The 23849-nt window shown below is 40.1% G+C and overlaps 1 protein-coding gene across 12 annotated transcripts in view; it reads right to left on the bottom strand.

Moving 5' to 3' along the window:
- ST18 (ST18 C2H2C-type zinc finger transcription factor) overlaps positions 1–23849 on the bottom strand; it is a 190846-nt gene that overhangs the window by 98679 nt on the left and 68318 nt on the right. The window contains exon 1 of one of the 12 annotated variants that reach the window (XM_083517878.1): positions 21323–21452. The exons of 10 other annotated variants lie outside the window; for them this stretch is intronic. The gene's annotated coding sequence lies outside the window, so the exon portion shown is untranslated. Of the gene's footprint in view, positions 1–21322; positions 21453–23849 lie in introns of those variants that run through there. One more of the 12 variants, XM_083517876.1, reaches the window with a different exon arrangement.

Here is a 23849-nt window from a genome sequence, read left to right as displayed (position 1 = left end):
GTGGGGCAAAAAAAATAACAGTCAAATGACTCTGCCCCTGCATTTTTATTTTTTACTTTTACTACTGCCTTAATGTTGCAAAAATCCAATAGCTTTACAGCTTTTGGGAATCTCCTGCTTGTATTTTTTTTTTAAAGTACAGCAGCATCCACTGGCACATGAAGAGGTGATTATATCTGCATGGTAGAAGGTAATGTAAAATGCCATGTAAAAATAGTTTGAGAAGGCTTTATGGCAGACATGTCTTTATGCGGGCATCAGGAGTCTGGGGTTACTGAATGCATGAGGCAGCCTTTGCCAACCTGCTGTCTGGGGCTGATAGGAGCTGCAGTCCAAAATATCTGGAGGGTGCCAGGTTGGCATGGAAGGCTAAGCACCATTGGGGTAGGTCCTCCCTCTGCCACCCAGGCCTTCACTGGCCCTTCTGTACAAAGAAAGAACTTGGGTATGTTTGTTGACAAGAGTTGATGGGTGTATGGAGGTCAAGGGTGGGATCTGTTGCTGCATCCTGTGCCCTTCTTCACATGCTCAGTGACCCCTGGTGGTCCTCATATGTAGGATGGACATATCCCAGTTCGCCAAATCCAGGTAGCTTAATCTTCATGTTATGCAAAATGTTTGCTAATTATGCAAATTTTTAATAAGGCAACTCCTCTGCACATGTCTCACAATAGCAGAAGGCATCTGCATGTAACTGTGCTTGATTTGTGTTTGAAGAGGGACGAAGGGGGCATATAGAACTGGGTGACCTAAGATGCAATAAGCAGCTGGTCCATATGGAGAATTTTAGGCCCACCTCTAACCTCATACATTAACAGTAATCTATATTACACTGTTGTTGTATGTCTCTCTCTCACTCACACAAAGACACACGCATCCACCCCACCACCCAATACAGTGGTACCTCATGTTAAGTACTTAATTCGTTCCGGAGGTCTGTTCTTAACCTGAAACTGTTCTTAACCTGAAGCACCACTTTAGCTAATGGGGCCTCCTGCTGCCGCCGCAACGCTGGAGCACGATTTCTGTTCTTATCCTGAAGCAAAGTTCTTAACCCGAGGTAGTATTTCTGGGTTAGCAGAGTCTGTAACCTGAAGCGTCTGTAACCTGAAGTGTATGTAACCTGAGGTACCACTGTACACAACAATGCAATATGGGGATAATTGACTATGTTGTCGTCAGCACTATTAAAAAGTTTTAAATACTGAAAAAGAGAAAACATTTATTTTCCACAAAAATAACACCTGACTTAGAAAAAACACAAAGGCAGAGGAGGCAATCTGTCCCCTTATCCCAGGTACATGAAATCATTGATTTCTCCATAGTTTTCTCTGGGCATCCCTCACTTAAACAGCTTCAAAAGGAATCAGGAAATTCCATCTCTGAACAATGTTTTGTTTTTCGCTACTATCATTGCTTCTCTTACATACTAAACCTGACTGTGGTTTTGTTTGTTTGTTTGTTTGTTTGCTTGCTTGCTTGCTTGCTTGCTTGTTTTATTAAATTTTTATACTGCTCTTCATCCAAGGATCACAGTGTGGTTTACGGTACAAAACCACAACATTCATAACACAGTAACAAACAAATATCTCAGTTCTATAAGGGCTAGACTTTCTTTTTAAAAACTGTTCCTAATTAGACAAATGGTTTGGTTGGATGGTGTCAGGATTAAGACGTGTGCTACTCTGGAATCTAGGATGCTTTCAGAGGATGTGGCCCTGGCAGATCCCTGCACTACCATCAACTCCCAGGCATTCCAACTGCCCATCCATTGCTAACAGCCATCCACTTTCAGTCCACTCCCTCTGAAGGGAAGGGTTTGGAGAATCTGGTTGATGACATCAGTGGCTGACCACACCCCAAATATATATTATACTTTTATGTGCAATATCAAATATAAGAAACTTTGTTGGGGGGGGGGTCATGCCTGAAAAGCAGAATATTAATAGCATAACGTATAGATAACATAGACCATTGGCAGCTTTCAATTCCACCCCCATCATGAACCAGCTTAAATGTATAGACCATCTTCAAGGACAGCCCTACATGTATTACTCTACAGTAGCCAAATCTGGATGCCATTACAGTAAGAGTGCCAGTAGCATGATCTTTGTGTTGTAGCTGTGGGTGCAGTTGGTGAATGAGATGAAGCCTATAAAAAGCACTTCAGGCAACAAGCACTACCTAGTTGCAGAGGGGCAGCCAGTTTATTCCATTTCAGAAAACTCATCAAAAAGACTTGTGGCATCTTAATAACAAATTTGTTTTGAGATAAACTTTTGTACATCTGATAAAGTAGACTCTGGTCCATTAAATCTTATGCTGCAGCACATTTGTTAGTCTTTAAGATGCCACAATATTTCCTGTTGTAAAAGCACTACCTGGGCATCCTGGAGCAGAGCTGGATCCAAAAGTTCTCAAAAACTGTTCACCTGTCCTGACACCTAAAAGCGACTGTGACCCCACCCAGAATAGGCAATTCCCCCGAAAGGAATATGTTTGATTCTTCCTTTCATAATCCCTCTTTTGTTTAGATACAGCATCACTTTGTTCACCTTTATCCAATACATCACCATTTGCAGACATTCATTCAGGGGAGCTACTGCCACACCTGGTTCAGATGAAAAGAAGAAATGGAGCTGGGTGTCACACGTGTTCTAATGACACTGCTTTGTAAATTACTCAGCAATGTCTCTCACTGATTTTATGTGCATATCAAAAAGCAGGGGTGGCAATACTGGGCAGAGAGGAGCTTAACAAGATTAACTCCTAGGGGTAGTGCTTTATTCTGGGGGGACGCAGGTGTACACATACCCCTAAACATTTTGTGAATCTAATAGGAGAAGAAACCAATTTTAATAATAATAATAATAATAATAATAATAATAATAATAATAATAATAATTTATTCTCTAGCACGGTGAATCGTCAGTTCCATTGCCACCCCTGATGGCAGTCTCATTTCCTGTCACAGTGTTTCCTGGGTCTCATATGGAATGATAGTACCCCTAAACATTTTTTTTTTAGAAAAAAAGCACTGCCTAGGGGAGTGAACAAATGCCTCCCAGCACCACCTTCTAGAATCTGTAACACAGGTAGGAGCAGGTAGGTATGCTTCTTCCCCTGTTCTTGAACCTTGGACATTGCAGGAAATGCTCAGAACAGACTACAGCTCTTGAAGAATGCACAGGCACCACACATTCTCACATGGGGCAGGGAGACAATGAAATAAAATGAGGAGGAGGACAACAAAAAGGGGGATTAAAAAGAGGGAATCAATTAAAATGGGTTTTAAGGGAGGAAAATACCAAGAGAGGGGAGGGAAAGGAAGGGAGGGGGCAGGGCTTAAGTCTCAAATTACACCTGATACCACAAAGGGGTGGGGCACCTGTCACTTTGGCAAAAGGTATGCATAGTATACTACTAGTGTTCTCTCCAAGGATACACACTCAAACTTCTGAAGGGGATGGAACTACAAAGAGGGCCCCCTTTGCTGATCGTAACACCAGAGTGGGTCTGTAGAGGATTTGGGGGCTAAATCATTTGGGCTTTAAACACGAATGTGAGCAGCTTTAATTGGGCCCAGAAATGAATGTGAAATCTGGTGCTTTCCATTTTGGACTAAATGCCCATCAGCCCCAGCCACCACAGTGAACAAAGAAATTTCTAACTCCAAAGCTGGTCAGAAACCTGACTGATAAGGATACAGCTAAGCAGATTTACCCAAGATACTGTGCACCTAGTCACCCACTGCCTGTTAACCATCTTGTCCCAAAATGGAAAATCAGGACTGGTCTATAACTACCTAGGTCACTAGATGGTCACAAATCTATCAGACCTCCTTTAGGAAAACAGGAACAGATCCCTCAGTGAATGAGAAATCTGTTAACCTCTAGCAACTTGCTATTATTAGAAAGTTCAAGAGTTGAGCAGCCATATTATGGCACAGACTTTCCTAAGTTCATCCTCAGGGTTAATAATCTGAAAACTCGCCCAAGCAACTGTGACTAATGGATGCTAAGCTGATTGCTGGTACAGACCCTGACATAAATGGAGCACCCAAATAAAACAGTTGTGACAAGACTTTATCTGGAAAATATGGAGCAAACTATCCAGAGTGGACTACGGATAGTTCTATGTGTTCACCCTCACAACTGGAAAAAGCTGTGCTAGGTAGCTGTTTAAGTGTACTTGTGAAAATGTTGCATATAAGCATTTTGCTGGTTCACTGTCACCTTCTTAACAGAAGCAAAATTGCTCACTGATTAAATGGCTAGGACCCCGCATACCTCAGAATGTATCAAGGCCATCTCCCTGATTCTGTCCTCCATATATCGAGTAAGAACAGTGGGAGAAAGGAGAGGGGCATCATTTGTGGTTGTTTCCTAGTGGAAGTCTGCACCTCTGGAGGTTTGTCGTATCCAAGCCAGGTTTTTCCTTAAAGTGATGTATGATTATTTTACAGATAAGGTTGAATGAATATACAGTAGAAAGTTATGTCATGTGGAATATGTTGCATAAGACGGCTTTGCAGATGAAAAGTCATGTAAAATGAGCACGGAAGGGGGTCAGGATTGCACCAGTTGGCACCATCCCCAACTTATATAGAACCATAGAATAATAGTATTGTAGAGTGGGAAGGGAATGTCAACTAAAGCATCAATGACAGATACCCATGCAACCTCTGCTTCAATGAAAGAGGGTTCACAACCTCTTGAGGGGTCCTGTTTCACTGTTGAATAGCTCTTACTGTCAGAAAGTTCTTCCTAATGTTTTGTTGGAATCTCCTTTCTTGTTACTTGAAGCCATGGGTTTGGGTCCTACCCTCTGGAGCAGGTGAAAACTAGCTTGCTCCATCTGCAAGCTTGCTTCCATGTGACAGCCTTTGAGATATTTGAAGATGGCTATCATATCTCCTCTTAGTTTCTTCTTATCCAGGCTAAACCTACCCAACACCCTCATCTGTTCCTCTTAATGCTTGGTTTCTAGACCCTTGATCAAATTGGTTGCTATCCTTTGCACACATTCCAGCCTATCAACATCCTGGATATCTAGTACAGAGTTCAGTGCATGCTTCTGTATGCATGTCGGCCAGATGAATGCACAAAGGTGAGTCTCATCCTGACCTGCATTACATGTCATATACAAATACAGTGGTACCTCAGGCTGTCAGTATATGGAAACATCACCACTGCAGACACACAGATTGTTGACATCACATGATGCACCTATCTGTGGGAAAGAAGAATTTCCCAGGAAGTTCACAGGCTGGATAAGTCTCTGTGAAGAGTGTAATCTGAAATCTTCCATTTGCGCATGTTCAGGAAGTTTGTCAGACTTGCTAGAAGAACTGAAGTGAAAGGACGTGTTTTTCTCTAGTGCCGTAATGTCAGAAATAAACATCATGTAAATAGATTTCTGACTTATTTTATTTCCCCTGCAGAAGCAGGAGAGAGGGGTTGTGCATTTTACCCACTCTTGGGAAAATGTCGCCTATCAAAATCTCCCTGGTCTGTCTGGGTATCAGCCAGAGGAGGTTACCGGTAAGCAAGCTCCGAGGACAGTGAGAGGGGCCAGCCTCTATGGAGGGGGCTTGCAAACCAACACAGGCTACAGACTCCGCTAAGAGTCTGTAATTGTACCTTGGGTTAAGAACTTTACTTCAGGATAAGAACAGAAATCGCACGCCAGCAGCAGTGTGGCGGTGGGAGGCCCCATTAGCTCAGGTTAAGAACAGTTTCAGGTTAAGAACGAATTAAATTCTTAACCCGAGGTACCACTGTAAGGTTAATGTGAAAATGGTGTTTATTCATTTATTTGCAAAAAAATATATATACCGTCAGTGTTAACAAAAAGAATCATAGCAGTAAACAGCATAAAATAAAAATAAAATAGCATTCATAAAACAATTACAAAATACATCACAAATCACTAAATCAAATTAACACATCAACTTAGATAGATCAACATAGCCAGATCACTCCTCAGGGGGAAGTGTTGGTGACTAAATGCCAATACAGTAGGTGCTTGTCTACCCAGTGTTCATTGAAAGCACATTCTAAAGGGCAGTTGCTGCCAGATGGTAGACCCTGGTCTTAGTTGACATAAGAGGGACCTAAGTACAAAGTAGACATAAGATGAGCAGCAGTACAAAGAGTACCTCTCCCAAAGTTTCCAGGCAGAGGTCTACAAGGTAAGTCTTTGCTTCCTTTGTTCCATCCCAACTACAGAGTCCCACTGCTTCTCATTCTCTGCCTGCATACATTGTTCCTTTCCCCCCATAATATGGGTCCCCACATGTACTGGTTAGAGTGTCAGATTATGACCGAGGTGGCCCAGGTTTGAATGCCCATGTTCACTGCCTAACCCTGTATCTTAGGAATGGACTGAACTCTATAAGTCTAAGTTTCAGTGCGGGGCAACTCCAGACATGACTGGGAAAAGCCCTTGTCTGAGACCCTAGAAAGCCACTGCTAGTCAATGTAGATAATATGAAGCTAGATGGACCAGTGATCTGAGCACAGCTTCCTATGTTTTATGATCAAGTGATTTGTTACTACTAGTAGTAGTATAACATTAGGAGGTATATCCCTGGGTGCTCAAAAGGTGGGAGGGAAGTATACAGCTGAACAGTTGGTGGCTTCTTAATATACATTCAATAGCATAATGCCTGTGATTGAGTACAACATGTGGGTTAATTGGGGCTTAAAGCCCACAATTCATCTGCTGACACACAGGAAGGTAGTGATGCTCTATCACATTTAGTATTGCCAGATTCCCCCCCCTCCCTTTGGCAGGTCAGCTGTGCCTTTAAAAGAGGCCTGCAGAACTTGCGATGCACCAAGGCAAATGCAACCCGCCAGTAATGAAGAGTGGCCTACAAAGGACTTGGTAAACTTCCAAAATCTGGAGGATTATGAACCAACAGCATCTATTGTGCACTTTTCTTTTGACAGTGTTTGTACGTATCTAGTTATGAAAATTGCTATAACGGTGTTTATTATGATACTCTACCACAGTCTTCAAGTTCAATACCTTTAATAGCTTGACTCGATTACGTACTTTTTTCTCCATTTCATTCAATTTATTTATTTTTAAATGAAAATTAAATGAATATCTATGACAATACACTTTAAGTAGATTTTTGGTTGTTTTAAATATTAAACTGCATTTTTATACGCTTGCAGTTCCTCATAATATAACACAGGACAGCCCAACTAAGCGGGCCACAAGAGTACTTTGACATGGAACACTGCCTTGTCATGCACACATGGGAAGGGGGAAATGGGACCAAAATTTGACAACCCCACAGCCCTCATGCTGCCTTCCCAAAGCCAGCTAATCAAGGCACTGAACTTTGGGAAGGAGGTGTGAGGCTCTGGCAGGGTCCTAGAGCCCGTCCACCTCCTTCCCTAAGCTGGGCTTTGGGAAGGAGGAGGGAGGACTCTAGAACCCTCAGAACCTTATGCCTTCTTTCCAAAGCCCAGTGCCTCAATTACCTGGTTTTGGGAAGGCAGTGTGAGGGCTGCAGGGGTTTCAAATGTTGCTGAGAGCTGCCAAAAAAAAGGTCTTGAAGGCTGCATGCTGCCTTCGGGCCACGCATTAGACCACACTGAACTATGTTAGTTTAATCAGATTGTACATGACTAGTTTTACATATATTTTTATTGTCCCCCACCCTGAGATTTTAGGATTAATGATATTATAACAGTCACATTATTTTCTTATGGTATGATAACCATTTCAGTACTTTTGCCAATATCTATGATGAGGAGTTAGCACGTGTGACTTCTAAGAAAGCCATATATAGATGGTAAAAAGGTAAAGGGACCCCTGACCATTAGGTCCAGTTGTGACCGACTCTGGGGTTGTGGTGCTCATCCCGCTTTATTGGCCAAGGGCGCCGGTGTACAGCTTCCAGGTCATGTGGCCAGCATGACTAAGCCGCTTCTGGTGAACCAGAGCAGCACACAGAAACACCGTTTACCTTCCCACCGGTGTGGTCCCTATTTATCTACTTGCACATTGAGGTGCTTTCGAACTGCTAGGTTGGCAGGAGCAGGGACCAAGCAACAGGAGCTCACCCCATCGCAGGGATTCGAACCACTGACCTTCTGATCGGCAAGTCCTAGGCTCTGTGGTTTAACCCACAGCGCCACCCTATATAGATGGTAACTAAACAAAATTCTGTCTTTCAAATATTTTAGAATCATAGGAAACTACTGTCAAAACCACGACAGAATATTTATATATCTAATTCAGTTCTGTCAACTCCAGGGGGTCATCAAACTTTTTTGGGCATACAAGCACATTTGCCACCTGCCCTGGAAGGAAATCCTGTTCTTTAATCCTGAATAGGAACCAGAATCTGGAGAAACCACAAAATATGCTGTAATTAAGCACACTCCACAACCTATTCCATTAGCTACAACAGACTGCTTCTTTTAAGCCCACTTTCAGTGGGGGAAGGAACCTTGCAGGTTCCATCAAAAGGGCACACATGTGCTTGAGAGTGCCACATTGGCAACCCCTGATCTATTCTGGCTGGCTGCATCTTTCTAGGGCCTGGGGCAGAGGTCTTTCATACAACCAGCTCCCTTTCAACTGGAGATGTCAGGGACTGGATTGGGGGCCTTCTTCATGCAAAATATATGCTCCAGCATGAAGTGAAAGTCCCTCTCACTTTGAGTCTCCACTTAGAACATCTGCCATTCAAAATGTATGAGTATTTGTGATAATGCTAATTTCTATGATATCCAATAAAAAGGGCAAGAAACTATGAGTTGTGTCCAACTAAGTTAGAGTAGACTCATTGACATGAATGGACTGAAGTTAGTAATGTCCATTATTTTCAATTGGTCTGCTCCAAGTAGGAATAACATTGGAAGCAACGTGAATTTGGCAGCTCCCATCTTCACATTGCCTCCAACTTTCTTCTGAGGAAACTACACATGTGAAGTAAGTAAGAAAGGAGTGCTATATTTATGGATGTGTCCACCACAAATGTAATGGTTAGCTTTGCAGCTTCAGGCTGAGACCAGAGTAGTAAAACAAATGCTGCCTCACACATTTAATGACTTGTATCAGCAGCTTAGAGTTTCTATAGCCCCCCTGAGCAAAACAGCATGAAACAGTGGAGGCACTAAAGTAAGGAGACAAATAGTAATAATAACACAGATGCTTTGGGTTTTGATCTACATCCTTCTGCTTGTATCCATGGCCTTTAGCAAAACGTGATCTATCAATAGCCTCACTCCTCCTTCCCAAAAAGCAGATATGAAAAGAAAGTAATTTATAATAAAGAAAAGCACTCCTCGACATATATAAAGGGCTTTTCCATCCCACTGACAACCTGTTCCTGTCCAGGATTAAAGAATAGGATTTCCTCCTAGGGCAGATGGCAAGGACTGAACTGAGCCCCACTATCGTCCTTTCAGGATCAGCTCAGAACAAGATTAAAATCCTCCCCAGAGGAAGCCCCTGTCACTAGGCCTACCATTTATGTCTGGAATAGGGAAGTGGTGGCCTTCCAGATGTTGTGGGACTCTATCTATCATTACTCTCAGACGTCATTGCCATTGAGATGGGGGCTGTAGTCCATCAATATCAGCTGGACCACAGGTTCCCCATCTCTGAGCTACAGGTTTCAAGGGAGTCAGCAGACCCTGAACAATCACCCAAAGAAATGTTGTGCTTGGGTATTCAATGGACCCAGCCAACCCTAAATTGTCTCAGATGCCAGCTCCAACCTTGCCAAGATTACACTCAGAAGTGGAGGCAGCAGCATGGGTTGAGTGAAAGCCCAGAACCAAAGGCATAGTGCCTGTCTTGAAGCATCCTTAAGCCACACTCAAGAGGGAAAAGCCCATCCTCAGGAAGGAAAAGCCTGTTTCAACATTTGCTTGAACTAGGATCTTGCTGACACTTCAGAAAGTAGTGGGGCAGCGATCAAGCTGCTTATTTGTTACTTTCCCAGTGTTGATTTCTCACCATATCCTGTTCTGTTATCAGTGTCTCATAAACTGGACAGCTCCCCTGCTATGTTGAACACTTCAGCCCCTGGACAGCTCTCTAGAAAAATGCGTATCTGAGCCATATTTAAGTGGTAGTGCAAACATGACGCCACATCCTTTCTCAACATTCTAAGAACATAATCCAAAAGGGTGTTGGCTTTTTAGAGATAAAATGAAAATAAAATATTTCCAGTGTTAGCCTTTACCACTGCTAAACTTCATTCATACACTCTCCACTTAGCAATACTTACTTGGAAGTGTTGCAGTCACAGCTCTGAGAAAATTCCTAGCCAACAAATTCTGTTTCCCTTACCATTTCCTGAGCAGCATTGCACTGACAAATCATTGTTGGATCCCTAAAACATTTGAAATGAACATTTATGTGAAATACAGAGCTATCATGAAGATGATACGTTCTTGTAAGCGAATACCTTATAAAGACCACCAATGGGTCAATTTCTTGGTCAAGATTTTTAAAAATGCAAAAAAGTAGTGAGCAAGTTTTTTGAGTTCTTCATAATAATTCTTCAGACTAGATTTTTTTTTAAAAAAGGAGAAGGAATGGAGAAAAAGTTGGGCATAATGAAAAAGCCCTGAAGAGGAGCCATGTTGGATCAGATCCAGAACTGTTTAGTCCAGCAACTTTTTCTCCACAGTGGCTGACCAGATGCATAAAGGAAGCTGACAAGCAGGATATGAGGGCAATAGTCATCTACGAATCCTCTGCAATTTGTATTTAGAGGCAGGCTGTTCCTGATCCTGGAGGATTGTAACATTCTTAAAATTGAATGCAAGGGAAGTTATGAAGAGTTAATTATATTAGTATGTAAAGTGCAAACCAGATTTCAGGTTGCACCAAGGACTGTTGGGGTAAAGAAACCTCAATGACTGCTTCCTTGGATTTTGGAAATATAAAAATCAGAGGTTAAGTGGAACACACAAGTCCCTTGTGAGGAAGAGAGCAGAAGTAATGAGAAATGTATTTACCTTTACATTAGCAAAGCTGTAGCTTAAGTTTAGATAGTGCAGTAGGTAAAGAGTCAAGAGAAGTCACATTGGTTAGCATTACCTAGTAGCTGGAGGGCATATCATCCCTAAAAGCTAAATCTCATCATTAGGTGACAAACGGAATGAAGAAAGGGCACAGAGTGATACCACAAATTTAACAACCAGTAAAAGTATTAGAATCACAATAAGAATACAATTGCATGCCAAGACCCTGTGATCCACAGTTCCCTAGTGGATAATAAACACACGGACATGAGTATTTGGGTTTATGGGTACAAATAGGCCACAACTTTATTGGTTACAAATGTGAGTGGTGTGGCTTAGGCACTGAAGCCAGGCTATATTTCAACTCCCGCTCATCTGCAGGGTTTCCATCTAAGGGTAAACCACCAATAGGGGGAGCCCTGTGACTTGCATCAAATAGGGGCACCCCAAGGGGTCCGCCTCAGAATCATGGCATGACCCTAGCCCACGTCTGGGCATTGGACAGAATCCACACCCCCAGATCCCTTTAACTGGATATCCTTAATAAGGAGGGGTAGGCGGAGGCTACAACCTCCCCTCCATCCAAACAAAGGCTTGCCCAATGCCTAACCTCACAAAGTTGTGATGATTGCCACAAGGTTGGTGAAAACCAAATGGCTGGTGCCAATTTGCCAAATGGGAAAATTCCTATCCAGCCCCAACAATATGGCAACCAAAATTTGTCCATAGCAAGGTTGTGTCGTTGCACAGCATAAAAAAGAGGGTGGGTGGGTAGGGAGTTCCGGCAAAGGGTGTGAGAGGAGGTCTCCCTGGCCATGCAGCAGTTTAAATTTCCCATGGCCACACCTCCTGCCGGTGCTGATTGGTTGGTAGGGTCACCCCTTGGCACGGCTCCGCCCAGCGCAAACAACATGGCTCAGACAGCAACAAGGAGAACGCCAAGCTCTGCCCGCCCCCCCCCGCTGGATCACTGCAGGGGCCCCGATGCCTGGCTACAATGTCACCACCAGAAATGGTGAGCGGACTTCTGTATACAAAACAACCAAGGGGATTTAAATCATATGCTTATAGTGGATCATTAAGAACACATTTGGAAGCTGTTTCAGTTTTATGCTCCTTATACATATTCTTGGTTTATTTATTTCAATCTAAGAGTCTAGAGTGCAGGTGTTATTCAGTATTTCCTCAGATACAGTACTATCATTCTTTACTAAAACCTATTGCTACCCTTCCCAGTTTGGTGTCATCTGCAAATTTGATGAACATCCCCTCAATTCCTTCATCCAAGTCATTTGTAAAGATGTTGAACAACAATTGGCCCAGGACAAAACCCTGCAGCACCTCACTGGTCACATTTTTCTAGGATGATGAGGAACCATTAGTGAGCACTCTTTGGGTTGGTCAGTCAAGTTGCTACAAATCCACCTAACAGTTACCTCATCCAGCCTACATATTACCAGCTTCTCCACAAGAATATCATGGAGGATTTTGTCAAAAGCCTTACTGAAAACAACTTACTGAAAACAACTTACTGAAACTCCCTAGGGTTTCAGACTGGGATCTCTCCTAGCCCTACCTGTATTGAACTTGTGACCCTCTGCAGGCAAAACAGAGATGCTAGCACTGAGCCAGAGTTCTTTCTCGAAGTCAACATCCATACGTCAACATCCAGAAGTTATCACCATGCATATTGATTAGCTACTCCATTCAAATGTCAACACTGTGCAATACCGGGGCCAGGGGGCAGAGAGAGATGCATGTGATTATGGGGTTGGGGTAGTAGACATGAACCTCAGTTACAAGAGAAGGAGAAAAATGAAATATGAAGTTCTCTCTCTGCCTGGCCTTAGAAAACTCCTCCAGAAATGCCAATCTTGTTGAGTTCAGCTTATTTTACCGTCATCTTTTAGAGCTCTAAATTTTAGCATTATGAATGTGCATTTATTGCACTGAGGACAACACATTTCAGCTTATAAAACACAAACCAGAGGTAGTCTTTCCGGAACAGTTGTAGAGACAGACTTTTATGTGTGAGTGAAGCTTCAGTAAGTTATGCTTCAGCAGAGCTAAGTGAAAGAAATAAGGGTTTCTGTGTGTGACAAAGGTACAAAGAGAAGAGACTTGGGGAAAGAAAAGCATGAGTTGGTCTCTGAGTTTGAAAAATAAGCTTATTCAATGAATGGTGGATCAGATAAAATACATTTATATATGCAAACTCTGAAGTATGCAATGATTACCTTTCCCTTTAACACTTGGTTTAAAAGTAGACCAAGATTTGGGAAAAAGCCCTGAAGCTTTAAAACTTTTCCTTACATGTGTAGTTAATAAAAGCCATGAAGATACAGAACACAAAGGTAGAGTTGAAAAGTTTTACACATTTTCCTGAATCCAGCATCTCATTGCATTTTGATATTTGTTCTGGAGCTTTTTAGTTCTCCTATGGACAGTTTAGACAAATAAATCCCCTGAAATTTTATTTACTGACTGCTGTACTTGAATCCTGAACTTTCACTCCCAAAGGACCACCTCTACCACCAAAGTTGCTATTTTAAAGTGAGTTAAAAGAGAAAATTATGAAATATCCAGCAATTTCTTTAAAAAAAATCACCCAAGAACAGCAGCATTATAGCAAAAAAATGAAATATCAAAGATCCTGCAGGAGACAGTATCACCACCTGAAAACCAGGTTGCCTATGTTTACCAGTCAATGCACTTCTAAAATGTAATAAAATTTAATCTCAGCTAAAGGGACAGTTTCTTTACACATTACTAAGTCTACTACTTGATGCTTCGCTGTGACAACAGATGTCTGTTACAGATGGAAATTTACAGGAACTTTTCATGTCTTGCCTCCATCACTCTATGAATGCCACCCACCCACAGCTGCTTGGAATGTAGACAGGGGCATGGAAACTCGACACCATGCATGTGCAGTAAAGACAACTTTGGGCACACACATGGGAGAGGGACGTTTACAGTATGTGTTTCAATGGTACTGGTTGATTTTGTGTGTCAGGCAACTTGCCAGTTTTCTCTCATCTGCAGACTCCATGAAACTATAATCCCATGCAATCACAGTCCAACCTACTTATGATTTTGTTTCATTTTAAAGCCGTATCTCCTGCCATTACACTCCTCTCTTTGCACCAAAGTAAATACTCAAGGACTACAATTAGGGGTTGAGTTCAGCCTGTAGCCACACCCCATCTATTTCTGAAAATACCTCCAGAAGCAACAGGTGATCATAGAGTACTTCAGACACCACCACAGATCCACTTTCCAAAATATATGGTCAGGAGTAGCCTAAGAGTGAAACTATTTCCCCTTGAGGTCTCATTTAGAAAGGGATTGTTTCAAGAGAGTTTCCCTGGTTATCTTAATAAGGCAATGACTAGTCGAAAGCTGGAAAATGCAACTTCCTTACACAAAAAGCAAAGATAAAATTGTAAGAGCCAAAGTACGGCAATACTTTTATTATGTCAAACAAAATGTCACAAAAGAGTGGCCAAGAATTCAAAAGCTTGCTCATTATTTTGTGACATTTTGGTTAGCCTAATAAAGGTATTGCTCTACTATGGATTTAAAAAAATTCCTTATATAGCTCATTTCAGGCTTTGGGGACAGGATTATGAGCTTGAAGAACAAGATACCTTCTTTCTTTCTTTCTTTCTTTCTTTCTTTCTTTCTTTCTTTCTTTCTTTCTCTCTTTCTCTCTTTCTCTCTTTCTCTCTTTCTTTCTTTCTTTCTTTTTTATTTGAACATATTAGATTTGCAACTCATGGACCAAGAGTTTACTGGGTACCATTGCTTAATCCTATCTTATCTTTCTTTCCTACAGAATAAGAGTGACCTACCTTTACTGTTGTAAGGGTACATAAGATATAAGGCCCAGAACTTACTACTTATGTGGAACTTTTGTGTGTATGCCAGAGCTCTGCCCAAAACTTTGTATGAACCGTGCTATAAATAACAGGTAGCAACCTTTCTTGCATGCACAATGTGTGTGTTACAGGCAACCACAAACAGAAACAAACTGTGCTTTTAAAAAATGTTGCCTGTGGCATCAACTTCATGGTGAGGATATGGTCTGAAGGAACATGAAGCTACCACCTTGCTGCAGGTTTGGGTCTGGTCAGTGCCTGGATGGCTGACTGCCTGTGAACCCCATAAATACTACCTTGGATTCCATGATAGCAGAAAGGTGAGATACAGGTGTAAGAAAAATAAAATCACCATTGAGGTCAATGGGACTTACTCCCAGGTAAGTGGCTCTATGATTATAGCCTGATGACAACATCCATTTTAGTGGGTGATCATGATATTTCTGTGCCTGAGTATTTGGTTTTGCTCTCCACACCCAGTAAACCCATCCTCACAAACACAGCCTTTTAAAATAGTTTCTATTAACTTGGTACACTATCGTCTTGATTTCTTAGATGATCATTTGTGATTACCACATGAAAGACAAACAGTTCAAATAACTCTATGAAGGGGGGAAGGGAGCCTTGGTTTCCTGTGTTTCAACAGATGTCGTACTTAATTGGTTGCAAAATAAACCAGAGCTACATTCAGCCAGTTTCCCTTGTTTCAGCTGCGCAGACACTTTCAAACATGTGCATTCACCTCCTGTTTCTCTGTAAACGGGGGTGTGGTGCAAGAATCAAACTTCCCAAAAGGTGCAAATCGATACGCATGCTGCATATATCCCTTTTATGTATTACTGATTAAACAGAAGGCAAAGTTTCAGCTTATGATACAGTGAGAATTCTAACAAAACAGGTCTAAAGTATGGCAACATTATGTTGGGATTAATTGAATATGGAACAGTATTTTAATATCAAACAGCACTTTTAATGTACTCCAAGTTTTACACTTGCAGATTTCAGTCACTTCACCACCTCACCCACCCCTCAACGTTTCTCCATGTTTCAGGATATTCAGATAAAAATAATAATTCCAGTATCATTCAAGTTTGATCACCCACAAACTCTCTGTTGCCTTCCCAGCAGAAGCCAGAGTGGATGACCCCTGACACACAAAGGCAAGTGGCCAGCATGACACAAATATGTGTACAGTTAAGGGAGGCCAGAGGGAATGTTGATGAGGTGCTACATTTTGTGTATTGCCAAGTCCAGTCTTCAGAAGAAAAGTAATGGCCTCTGATCTTCATGGTGAAAGGCAGGTATTAGGACAAAATGTACAACCTATTCTCCCCATAAGAAACAGAAGCATTGTTATTCTAAGAGCATCATCATCATCATCATCATCATCATTACAATTATTCAAAGAACTTCACTATAAGGTGAATAATGTTGCAGATAGAAGACTGAGACCGATTTTTTCACTAAAGACATTTATCGAATTCATGGTAAGATCCAAACCTGGGACTTTTCAGTTGAAGCTGAGTATTTTAGCTGCTTTGTGGCATCAGTTCTCCAAATAAAATGTGCTTCAAATACAGGCAAGGTCAAATGTGTTTCAATCACCTGTGACAACTAAACTGAGCAATATTTGTTCTTTTAGTTTAAAAATGGAACCATGGTCCCAAGAGTGAGAGAAAAGAGCTTTAATCCCTAGCAAAAATTCAAATTCCCCAACTGCATGATAGAATAATCTGTTCCTGGAGATAGAATTTTAAAAAACCAAAAACACAATACTTTGGGAGGGGTGGATACTTTCTTTATGCTTAGGCCCAGGTTCTCTAACACAGAGGGATTTTTAACAAATCTGACTTTCGGCAGATGACCTCTCTTGTTTGTTCATATGTGTTTTCCAAAATATAAAAGTGAAATAGAGTCCCAAGGGCACTGTACTTGAAAGGTTATGAGAGTTAGAGATTTTAACCATGCCTGCCAAATCAGCAGATGGCTTGTGATTATAATTATATGCATCAATAAAACGAATAATCTTACAAAATTTGAATTTCTACTAAAGTAAGGGATTTAATAAGCAGATGCAACAGAATGCGTTTTCTTTAACCCTTTTCGCTGAGAGCGATGGTTCACATACAGAGCAGCTAAAGCTCCGCTCAAATAAGTTGACCACAAACTTAAACATTATGCACTTTTCCTCTTTAGCAAGGGTGATCTTTTACTGAATATGTATTTTGATCGTACTCAGTCAATAATTCATCTAGTCTACTTTATGATGTTTGCTTCTTATCATAGTGGAAATGTCATTTGTACAAAAGACATGATTAGCTGGACAAAATCTGGTAAAAATGGCATATTCGAATGATCACTTGATTGTTGCTCTGGAATTTCATCCAGCAAAATTTGTATAGCTTCTAGTATCTTGTCATCTGTACTGGATGGTAATTTTTGTCTGTTTTTGAAAACATGATATTATTACTATCATTTATTTATGAAAAATTAATTGTTAAACCGTTCCTTTTTGACATATTTATTACATGTCCTGATAGAGAAATATGTATGTTTTCTGGAATTATTCTGATGTTAATATGAAACGTAGATAGGTAACAAGAACCTAGCATTCATACTTATATTAAATTCTGGATGCTCAGATTTGTAGTGTTTAGTGATACATCTTATAGGTATCATATAAGAAGCTGCAGTTCTATCCACACATTCTTTAGGAAAGCCTCATTTAAACTCAGTGGGTCTTACTTCTAAGGAAATGTGTTTAGGATCTGGTTGCAAGAGACAAATGCAAAAGACCACATTATGTTTAAATTGCTTGGCTATTTTTACAAGCACAAAATACATAATTTGGAAAAAGGGCAATTTTGTTTGCAAATGGATTTATATCTTCATACTATAATTAAGGGACAAGAAAATGTCACTGAAGTACAATTTTGTTCAGCACTCTGAAAACATAGTCTCCTTCGGGGAGGAAAGTCCCATTTAAATGTTAGATTGTATTTGGACATTGTAAATATCTGTTTGGGTCTATAAATGCACTTTTTGATAATGCAAACTATTTCATTTAATATCACATATCTGATGCTGGCAGGGCAAATAATTCTTTGATCGCTTTTAAAGTGGCTTGTGGGGGTTGGGGGACCCTGAGAATCAACAGAGCTAGTACTCTGTATCATGTCAATTGACCTGATCGTCCATAACAGTGCCTTTGGAGCTATTACTATTTTGTCGTGCCACTCCAACTGCTTTATAGGTATCCCGATAACAGTAGGTAGAGATGGGATATCTGTTCTATATAGGTGATTCCTATATGGTGATACATTTCCTGTTGCTTCATGAAAAAAGTAGGAAATAAAGTTTTAACTGGAGTAAACTTTCAAAGACAAAACTTTTTTGGGTCATCAATGACACCGTGGGGAACTTTCACATGGTCTCAAATGAAAGTATATTTTAGAAATACGTCTCTGATTGAAAAAAATTGGTTGTACAAGAGCAAAACCAAGAGCTAATGAAAAGATGACAAAAAGTTAACTTTGAGAACAAGCTTTTGCCATAGCTAAAGATCTTGCTTTTTAGTTGTTTCAAAAGTTCGTTGTCCAAAAGTAACTTAGAGCATAGCAATATGGGTAGCTGCTCTGTACAGGTTCAAGTAGTTTTCTCATTTTCTTAGCCTGGTCTAGTATGACAAGCTCCAGCTCTCCAGGGTCTGAGGCAAAGGTCTTCACCATCACCATCTCCCTGGTCATGACAAGATGCATTTTATTTTCATTTTGGCTGAGAGTTGTAAGGTTATATTTTACAACCACAAAATATTTTTTGTTAAAGTTCTTCAAGTTCAGTGCAGTTGATTAGACTCTTAAAACCCGGCACTACTTTTTGGGTTTTTAATGCAATCAGCAAATGCTGTTTATAAACATGGAGGGACAGGATCGTCTGTATTTGAAGCCACTCTTCATTTACACCATCAGATGCTAACCTGGAGATTTAGATTGCAACTTGCTGACCTTATGATTTGCTACATTGCATGTCATTAAACTACACTAGTGTGCCAGCCTGTTGGTAATTGTCATGAAAAATATTGTTTTGGAGAAAATTATGAAGCACTTGTCAGCTTCAGGCTTCTGAAATTAAAATAGCAAAAATCTCAGTGTTGGGGGGGGGGGATGACCCAAGAAAGCAAACTCACAGAGTTAGGAAATAAAAATATACACTGATGTGAGCTGGCACTGCTGAGTTGTCTTAGCCATGGTGGGGCATCTTCCTCCCACAGTAGTTTTTGAGCACTATGCCTTGTCCCAGATGAAAAGTGATAAAATGATGGCCGGTCTTAAAACTCATGCGGGAACGGTTTTCTGTTTATCTGTCTTTGGGAAGCGGACATACTTTTGGGGTGGGGAAGTGATGATCTTATGGAAATCATTAGACTTTTAAAATGTTATCGTAAGGATCTGGTGTGTACGATTTTTCTAGATGCAGATTGTATGTACAATACTTATGAAAGCATGACAAGAAGTTTAACCAACACATGACCATGAAAAGCGACTGGGTAACTTACAGGTGCCTAAACTTAACTAATGTAAACACCATTGTTTAAAAGTGCCTACAATGCAAAAACAATACAGTAAGAACCACTTGATGATTCTATGAAAATTCCTAATGAAAAAAGATTACGTCTATAGGTAAGAACATTACCTTGCAGAGAAAATTGAATTACGCATTAATGTTAATTACGAAAGTTCAAAGTAAAACTCTAGCTGATACTTCATGTTCTGTAGTGAATTTAGTATTGCTTACTAGATACTTTTACTTTCTCAAGATAGCTGTTACTAAATAAAATAAACAGTTGTATTCCATGTTTTAGGAAATTAAACAAACATATATGTTACTGGGATACACACTTCCAAGAACATATGGTAAAATCATAATTATCAAGTGTTCACACACTTCTCATTCAGCTGTCCAAGCAGAAAAAATTGAAGGTGTAAAGCACAGTTGCAGATGAACAACCTGGTACTAGCCATGTACAGATTGCTAATCGTGCTATTACCACTGTTTACAATTTAACTTTTAAAATGTTCTTTAGAGAATATAAACTTACAGCAACTGGTTTGTAACAAATGTCACACACAAATTACACCTTTTGTGTGTGTTCTGTTATCTATGTCAAAATTATTGTTAACTTCACTGCAGTCTGGATTGCAGTTTTAGGTTACAATGCCCAGTACCTGTAAATATTTGCAGGTACGTTTGGCTGAAATGAGTGACCAAGTAAATGCATTACAATTTAGGAAACCTTTGCTGAGTGAGAAAAGTTTGCATAAATAATCTGATTATTCTGACTTAGTTTTATAAATCACATGAGCGATTTTTGTTTTCCAAAATGTAGTAGCTTCTAAATTATGAAAGGAAGATTGTGGGACATGATAATGCAAGAACAACACTCTGGTCTGTATATTTTAACATGTTTATCAAAGGAAAATATATTATCTGATTATCACTGTTATCAACATATTTTAGCAACTTTAGAAGAAAATATGGGATTCACCTGAAATATTTTGTAAGTATAACTTGCCACATAATACCCTCCCTGACACTTGTAACTACATGTGGAGGTAAAAGTAGCAGAAAATATCTTAAGGTGCATAAGCAAGACTTCATTGCAACTTCCTGTTGCCATTTTTTTCCCAGAATAAAAAAGAGAAGTGTATGAAAGGGATTCTTTGATCTGCTAAACTCAGTCATCACTAATGTACATAAACATCACATAAACAGGCAACCACAGCTATTTTCCTCTGTATGTATTTTTTTAAGACCAAAACAAAAACAAAACAGATACTGGTGTTATGCTTGCAATCAATACATCTTCACATCTTTATTTTCAGCAAAAGCAAGTGGGCAACTGAGAGCAAAATACATCATGATTTAGTACTGTGTCTGAACATCCAAAATGATAAAAAGCTTCATTTTGGTACACATCATTCTAAATGTCATGCCATTTATTCAAGGGAACAAGCAGCTGAGAAGGAGGTTGAAATCTGAAATTAATACACAGTTATTTCTATAGTGTATCTTTAAAAGATTTTGGTCCTCTAAAAAGCTAGGAAAATAGTGGATTCTTGTAAAGTTGGTGATAGTGCTTACTGTATTCAGATCTGTCAAAGAATGCATTTCTTCCCACAGCATCCTCTTAAGTCACAGCAACGTTAAGTTCACTGAGCATTCCATTCTGCTTTACTTTAGAAATTCAAAACTTTTGTAAAGATGACACACAGAGAAAAAGGCACTGATTCCACAGACACCCCCCGCCCCTGTTCGGAAGTGGCACAAAAGCAATCCCTTCATTATGACCTACTTGTCCAAAACGGACTTTCAAGCTATGGTTAGGCTAAGATTTGCTCTCCTTTCCCCCAGGGCATAATTGTCAGACTGACTTACCGTGTGCCTTTTAGCCTTTGTTCTGCCTCTCGCGCTGACATCAGGGAAGCAGTGATGTAGAATAAAGCAGGGGTGGGCTAGGTTAGTCCAGTGTTTGTGTCGTTGTGTGGTGTGCAGGGACACTCTGTGATACTCTAGTGAGCTGCTAAGCTTTTTTTGTAGGCTTTGTGTCATTTACTTAACGACCAATCTCATTAGCTGCCAGGGTACAATGGGCTGATGCATTTTCTATGTACATACTCTACACAGTGACCCTCAAGGTTGCCGAAGGTCTATTTAATCAGTCAGATGCTGAATATATTTGCAGTAAATCACAAAAAAAAAAATGAGACCACAGAGGTATCTCATGAGGCTTTAATGTTTCTTGGGAGTTTGTTGAATGAAAAAGGCAGCAGATTTAAATGCAAAAAAATGAGGAAGAATGAGATGGGACACTCTGTAAGGTTTGCACTAGTGACCTTTAATAATTGCAATAACTTTTGGAAACCCTGCATGTTCCTGCACTTTATTGTTATTTCCTCCATCCAGTTCATGCTTCAGTGTAACCACATTATCATCCTAAAATCCCTTTAAGAAACAGCAAAACAACAAGATGAGCAGCTTTTTCACAGGTTGGCAAAGGTGTATTTCCACCCCCACCTCCTGTCTTTCCAGGCAACCTCAGAGTTGGCATCTCTGTATTTCTACCCTCTCTTCAGTTACAAGGCATAAACCCTTTTAACTCCTATGAAAAATGAAAATGCTGAAAAGCCCTCTGAATGACGACAGCTGTCCATAAGTATCAGGGAGAGTTCTATTGTCCAACTTGTCCCTGGATAAAATGAATACTTTACAGCAGAGGCTGTTCAGCTTGGCTAAAGAGTATGGGGAGAAGGGGAGGAGGTCACTGGAGATTTCGCACACTAATTTAATCTGGGAAAAGGACAGGCACTGCATCTCACTTGAACAGACTGGCGGCAATCTGGGCTCTCACAGAACTATCTCCTTTTGCCTGTGCTCTATTTATTCCTTATCTCTGTTTACCAACCGCTAGGTCCCTTTCATTCACACCACGAGGCCGTTCTCCTACTATCAGTCAGCAGCTGACACTGTGGAAGAGCCTCAAAGGCAAAAAAAAGGGATCAAAACTAAACCAAAGCTGTATAAACAATGCAGCAGTAGAAGTAAATGCATAAATCCTAATTCTTAACCCAACCCACAGGGTGCGAACAGAACCTTTATAGTAAATCCAAGAAACCCACCACAGTGAGCTATGGGCTACAGAGGGAACAGGGGAAAGCCAAATATCATTCATGAAATCATCATCTGAGGCAGAAACACTCGCAAATGCACACATTTTGCATGCTCAACCTGGTTTGTATTATAATTGCTTTAGCGACTAAACTTTGTCACTCAGTACATTCGTCAGCAAGTAATGATCATCTCATTTGCTTATACTCATATGGTTAAAAAATAAGAACGGTAAATAAAACCAGGCAATTCTTTATGGGAGCCCCCCCCCCCAAAGTTTGGGTAACTTTTCATTCACTGGTGGATTTAAAAAATAGATATAAGGAAAGACAGGGAGATACATGCCAAGTTTTATATCTTTTTTTCCTTTTTTAAATTTTATTAAATAGTTGTAATTCTTACTTAAATCAGTAAGTTTTATTAAAATGTCACTAGACTGTAATGTCTAACTCCTGCACAACTTTTTATAGTAGATAGGCGCAGATAAGAAAGAAGTCTCATTTTTTTAACCACAGTGAAAATTAGGGATACACTCACTCACTCACACACACACACACACACACACACACACACACCTTTTGCTAGCATTCTGGGTGAAAGCTGGTGTGAAACCTGATATTTAAACTTGTACATTATATTAAGTCTTCATCCTGAATGCTAAAGGAAATTCATCACTTTGAATAGATAGGGATAACAGCTTATGTGTCTTACTGGCAGAATGAACCTAAGATGTGTTTCAGAGAGCAAGAGCAGACTTTCAAAGTTATATAAAACAAAGTTACCAGACAAGGAAATGGAATATAAGCCTTAAGACACAAACTGCTAAGTTTAGAAAGAAAACTATACCCTTATAACTACAATTAATTCTTAAAAATGAAAATAGTGGTTCACATAATTCAAAACATGTTAGATACATTTTCAGGATTGTTGGAAAAATAGTGACAAAAATATTGCTCATTATCAAAGATGATCTATTATGCCAAATTTCAGTTCTGATTTCCACCTATATGCATTATGAGCAATGAAGTCTTTACTACTTGGATCCTTTTTTCCAAATGAATTAATGAATTAAATTTATCCTTTCACCAGCTGCTAGGCAGCAGATGGAACCATTTCTGAAGCCTTGTTGAATTCAATCCATAAAACTCATTTCCTAGGATTAGCAGTCCAAAGTTTCTTTTAATGTTTATATACCGCTTGGGATTTTAAATTTCACGATGCTAAACTTTCTGCTTAATAATTGTCATTCTCCCATCAATTCCGTAGGAAACAAACTTGAAAGAAACACTGTACTTTC

The sequence above is a fragment of the Podarcis liolepis genome (genome assembly GCF_965112155.1).
Source record: "Podarcis liolepis genome assembly, chromosome: 8".
Classification (NCBI taxonomy): domain Eukaryota; kingdom Metazoa; phylum Chordata; class Lepidosauria; order Squamata; family Lacertidae; genus Podarcis; species Podarcis liolepis.
The sequence above is the reverse complement of the archived record's forward strand: the minus strand, read 5'-3'. Positions and strand labels throughout refer to the sequence as shown.